Source organism: Piliocolobus tephrosceles, chromosome 8 (assembly GCF_002776525.5).
Source record: "Piliocolobus tephrosceles isolate RC106 chromosome 8, ASM277652v3, whole genome shotgun sequence".
NCBI lineage: Eukaryota > Metazoa > Chordata > Mammalia > Primates > Cercopithecidae > Piliocolobus > Piliocolobus tephrosceles.
In genome coordinates, this window is record NC_045441.1 from 59,420,322 (window position 1) to 59,426,461 (window position 6,140).

A 6,140-nucleotide genomic window follows, 5' to 3' on the forward strand; every position below is an offset into this window, starting at 1 on the left:
ATTTCCCATAAATGATGAATACTTTATTACTATTTTTTTAAGTATGGCTAAATGTTAAAGGAACTTTATTCTAGCAGAAGCCCCTGACTGAGGTCAACTTAAGGTTTTGCAAAGAGAAAAAGAAAAACAAGGTAAAACTGAGAAAACCATGTGACTTGAGGAATTTTAACATCTGGTTTAGAGACAGAAATAAGTAGGTGAAGGACAAATATAACAGGGAGCTGTTGTTTAGGTCATCAGATACATAACGTGGACAAGGGTGGAGGGAGAGAAGGATTATCCACTAACAGAAGATGCATGCAGATCACAGGCAGGAATGTCAACTCATAAGGTAAAGATCATTCAAAGCAAAAATAAAACTAAAGTGATATGGTCTTACCACTGCTGGTTTTGATAGAATAATTAAAAAAACAAAAACAGTCGAGCATAGTGGCTCATGCCTGTAATCCCAGCATTTTGAGAGGACGAGGCGGTGGATCACCTGAGGTCAGGAGTTCGAGACCAGACTGGTCAACTTGGCAAAAACCATCTCTACTAAAAGTACAAAAAATTTAGCTGGCTGTGGTGGTGTGCGCCTGTAATCCCAGCTACTCAGAAGGCTGAAGCAGGAGAATTGTTTGAACTCAGGAGGCAGAGGTGGCAGTGAGCCGAGATTGTGCCACTGCACTCCAGCCTGGGCGACAGCTAGGCTCTCTCTCAAAGTAAACAAACAAACAAAACAAAACAAACTGAAGCATCTCTGTATAATATAACATGAATTTAAGAGTTAAAGGAGGAAAAATAGTAAAGAAAAACTGATGAATTTATAGGAAAGAATAATGTTGCAATATCTACAGAGAAAAAAACTGTGGTGTACTAAAACTGTCAAAAGCAAGCAATCGAGGCCAGGCACAGTGGCTCAGGCCTGTAATCCCGGCACTTTGGGAGGCTGAGGCAAGTGGATCGCTTGAGCCCAGGAGTTCAAGACTAGCCTGAGCAACATGGCAAAGCCCCATTTCTACAAAAAAATATTTTAAAAATTAGATAGGCATGGCGACATGCACCGGTAGTCCCAGCTACTGGGAAGGCTGAGGTGGGAGAATCAGCTGAGCCTGGGAGGTCAAGGCTGCAGTGAGCCATGATGGCACCACTGCATTCCCGCTTGGGTGACAGAACAAGAGCCTGTCTTAAATAAATAAATAAATAAATAAATACATAAATAAATAAATAAGGTAAGCGATCAAGAAAGGAAACCACCACAAGAATCTCAGGAGGGGAAGTCCTCATCTAGTACTTGTCTTCTTTTTCTTTACCAATATAATACACATTACCCTACATTATACATAATTGTATAGTTTTCTTAGTTTTCCTTGTAAGTATCCAAGCCCTTTGAAGGCAGGCACTATCAGGGACTGGGTCATTTAGTTAAATCCCTTGCAGCATCTAACCTAGGCCCTCTAGCAATACTGTTGTTCATATATTTGTTGAATTGAAAGAAGCACTACAAAGATGTTAAGGAGGGAGGGACTTCTGTGACCCAAGAAATTCCAGTCAGGGAAAGAGTTAGAGTCCCTGAAAGAAAAAAGGGGAAGGATCAATCTCTAAAATGAGATTTCAATTACAGGTGATCAGAACAGGAAAGAAGCTTTATTTTAGGAGTATTAGCTCCAGAGAAGGAAGATTTAGGGATCAAATAAATTCATCCAAAGAATATGAAAGAGAATTAAGTTGTAGGGGGTATAAGCACAATTATCCATGAACTTCTTCTAAATCGTATTAAACATCATTATTTCTATTTCTGTTCCTTATACCTTTCCTAGAAATCAGAAATGAAGAGAAAGCTCAGACAAAGTACTCAAAGTCAGGCACAGGTGGGAATTAAATGAGGATCTGCAACTCCTCTCAGCATGGAGGCAGCACACGTATATAATTAAAGTGTACATTTGTCTGGTGCTTAATAGTTTAAAAGTCTTTCCATATGTGATATCTTACTTATCGGAGAAGGATTAAAGGAGGATATCAGTGTGGTTAGGTCAGGTAAATCTCTGTCTTTATTTTATGTTTACTTTATGCACCCGTTGTGTGTGACACTGCTGATTGTTTGCATTCTTACTTCTCTCTCTGTCTCTCTACACACACACACACACACACACACACACACACACACACACACACACACATATATATGCATTACCCAATATGCTGGTAATGAATTGTTGCAAGATATAGACTATTACATGTAACTGAAATATTCCCAGTTCTTTAAAGATTAATAGGCCCTCTTTAACACCCAAAATTCCACCAGCATCGTAAGCTCCTTCCCCAGCAACCACCATCACCACTTACCCAGCAATTTCAGGACCCCATAAAGAAGGTATTCCCCTTTGTGACACTCACAGTAAAGGTGGCTTGGGCTGGGAAATGTTTGAGTTAACAAAGCATTCTCTCAGTTCACACCAACAGTTTCTCCCCCCATAACCATACAAGCCCTGTGCAGTGCATGTAAAGTGGAGGATGTGAATACAGTAACCCCCTACAAACCTCAGGTTTGTCCTGAAATGGACAAGATCAAAATCTTAGGGAAGGAAAGGAGTTGATGGAGGCAGAAGGGATGTAATAAACATGACCTAAAATGTCTCTCACTGATTCTGTGATGCACATTTTCCCCTCGTATTTTAACATCTTTGAAAGTGAGATATGTCTCTCATTTGTGGTCTGCCAACAGGCAGGTCTGTTATTGTTATTATTGCCCATACATCTCCAGCAAAACTTGCAGAATGTATATCATTAGTGTAGAGAAAATTCTCAAAGATAATAATGGAGCCTCCTTTTAAGAAACGCTGCATCATTTATGCTTTTAAGGGTACAGAAGGTATTGGTCAAAAATTGTTGACTCATGGTATGTTAGTTATCTATTATTGCATAACAAATGACCCCAAAATGTAGCAGTTTGAAACAACAAACATTTATTCATTTCTGTTGGTCAAGAATCTAGGACCAGCTTAGTTGGGTTTGCCAGTTGAGGGTCTCTCATGAGATGTAGTCAAAATGTTGGCTGGGGCTGCAGCCATCTGAATACTTGACTGGGCTGGAGGACCACTTCCAAGCTCACTTAGGTGGCTATTGCCCAGATATCTGAGTTCCTCTCCATATTGGGCCTCTTGGTAAGATTATGTATGACACAGTGTCTGGCCTCCCTGAAGCAAACAATCCAAGAGAACAACTAAGAGGGAAGCCACTGTGACTTTTTATGACCTAGTGCCTGAAATCACAGCTGTCACATCCACTTTATGCTATTCATTAGAAGCCAGTCATTAAGTCCCTGCCACACCCAAGTGGAGAGGAAGTAGGCTCCATTTATTGAAGGAAGGAGTATTAAAAAAAATTGTGAACATAGTTTTAAAACTACCACTCGTGGGCAAAAACATGATAAGGTTATCACTGGCCGGGCATGGTGGCTCACACCTATAACCCCAACACTTTGAGAGGCTGAGGCAGGAGGATCACTTGAACCCAAGAGTTTGAGACCAGCCTGGAAAACATGGTGAGACCCTGTCTTTACAAAAAAATTAAAAATAACTAGGCATGGTGTTGTGCACCTACAGTCCCAGGTACTCAGGAGGCTAGGGTGGGAAGATCACTTGAGCCCAGGAGGTCAAGGCTGCAGTGAGTTGAGATCATGCCACTGCATTCTACTCTGGGCAACAGAGTGAAACTCTGTCTCAAAAACAAACAAACAAACAAAGTCACTGGTATGAAGAAACTATTTCATTTATATATGTATATATTTTAAATTGGGACATAATTGTATGTATTGTGTAATGATCAAATCAGGGTAATTGACACGTCCATCACTGCAGATATTTACCATTTATTTGTGTAGAGAACATTCAAAATCCTCTCTTCTAGCTAGTTTAAAATATACCACAATTTATTGTTAATTATAGCCACCCCGCTGTGCTATAGAATTTATTACTCTTATCTAACTTTAATTTTGTATCAATTAACCAACTTCTCTATCCCTCCCCCAACCCTCTACCCCTCCCAGCCTCTGGTAACTTCTATTCTACTCTCTAATTCTATGAGACCAACTTTTTAAACTCCCACATATGAGTGAGAATGTGCAGCGTTTTTCTGTGCTTAGCTTATTTCATTTACCATAATATCCTCCAGGATCATCCATATTGCCAAAAATTACAAATCATTTTATTACAGCCAAATAATATTCCATTGTGTATATACACCACGTTTTCTTTATCCATTCATCCATTGATGGGCACTTTGGTTGATTCCATATTTTTGCTATTGTAAACAGTGCTGCAATAAACATGGGAGTACAAATATCTCTTCAACATTCTGATTTCCTTTCCTTTGAATATATACTCAGTAGTAGAATTGCTGAATTAAATGCTATTTCTATTTTTAATTTTTTGAGGAACTTCCATACTGTTTTTTATAATGACTGTACTAATTTGCATTCCTACCAACAGTATATAAGAGGACTTCTTTTTCTGCATCCTTGTCAGCATTTGTTATTTTTTGTTTTTTTGATAATAGCCATTTTAACTGGGATGAGATATCATCTCATTGTCATTTTGACTTGCATTTCCCTGATTAGCGATGCTGAGTATTTTTTTCATACACCTGTTGGCCATTTGTATGTCTTCTCTTGAGAAATGTTGATTCAGATTATTTTGCCCATTTTTAAATCACATTATTTGCTTTTTTGCTGTTGGTTGAGTTCCTTATACATTTTGGATATGAATCCCTTACATGGATAGCTTGCAAATATTTTCTCCCATCTTTTAGGTTGTCTCTTCACTCTGTTAATTGTTTTCCTTTGCTCTGCAGAAGCATTTTAGTTTAATATAATCCCATTTGTCTATTTTTGCTTTTCTTAACTGTGTTTTTGAGGTCTTATCCAAAAAATCTTTGCCTAGACCAATGGCTTGATGTGTTTCCCCCATGTTTTCTTCTAGTGATTTCACAGTTTTGGGTCTTACCTTTAATTCTTTAATCCATTTTGAGTTGATTTTTGTACATGGTAAGATAGGGGTCTAGTTTTATTCTTCTTCATATGGATAGTTTTCCCAGTACCACTTGTCGAAGAGACTGTCCTTTCCCCATTTTATGTTCTTGAACTCCTGGCCTCAAGTGATCTTCCCACTGCAGGCTCCCAAAGTGCTGGGATTACAGGCATGAGCCACCACACCCGGCCTCCAGTTAAATGTTATTGGAGCCTTTGTTGAAAATTAGTTGGCTGTGAATATGTGGATTTATTTCTGCGTTCTCTATTCTGTTCCATTCGTCTGCATAGACTGTTTTTAGGCCAGTATCTTTCTGTTTGGGGTACTATAGCTTTGTAATATATTTCAACATCTGGTAGTGTGATGCCTCCCAGTTTTGTTCTTTTTGTTCAAATTGCTTTGGCTATTCAGGGTCTTTTGTGTTTCCATACGAATCTCAGTATTGTTTTTTTCTATTTCTATGAAGAATGTCATTGGTGTTTTGATAGAGGTTACGTTGAATCCATAGATTGCTTTGGGTAATACATTTCACTTGTATTTCTAATGTAGAAAGAATTATATATGATAAAATATACCAATAAGTCTAACAGCTCTTTCGTAAGTTTTAAAAAGCTTTTAAATTATATTAAAGTAGTGGATTATAGTGTAATTGGCAGAGTTTTTTAGTGACATATGAAATAATTGTGTCTTATATTCAATAAATACAGTTAACAGATATTTTTGAAAAATCACTGAAAAGACAGTTTAGTAAGTAATCACATTTGTTGACGTAACAAACCAGCTGTAATCGTTTCCCTTTCTTTGATTTGCCTTTTAAGATGGTTTGAGGTATCATAATCCACTGAAGCTGCATCTTACATACATTTTACAGGAATTTGAGTCAGTCTTAAGTATCCTGAAGTGAAATGACTTTACCACTTGCATTTTCCCTTGATTTTCATGTGTCTCAGCAAAATCTTTATGTAACTGCATGGGCCTTTTTATTATCTTAATAATTAAAAGAATGGTTGTGGGATTGGGTTTTTCAACCCACATACTGGAAGTCTGAAGCATGGGCAGAGAATAAACACACCTACTCAGGGTGCACATTCTGGGACACCAGTATAACCACACTGGTTGGTTATTAAAATATTG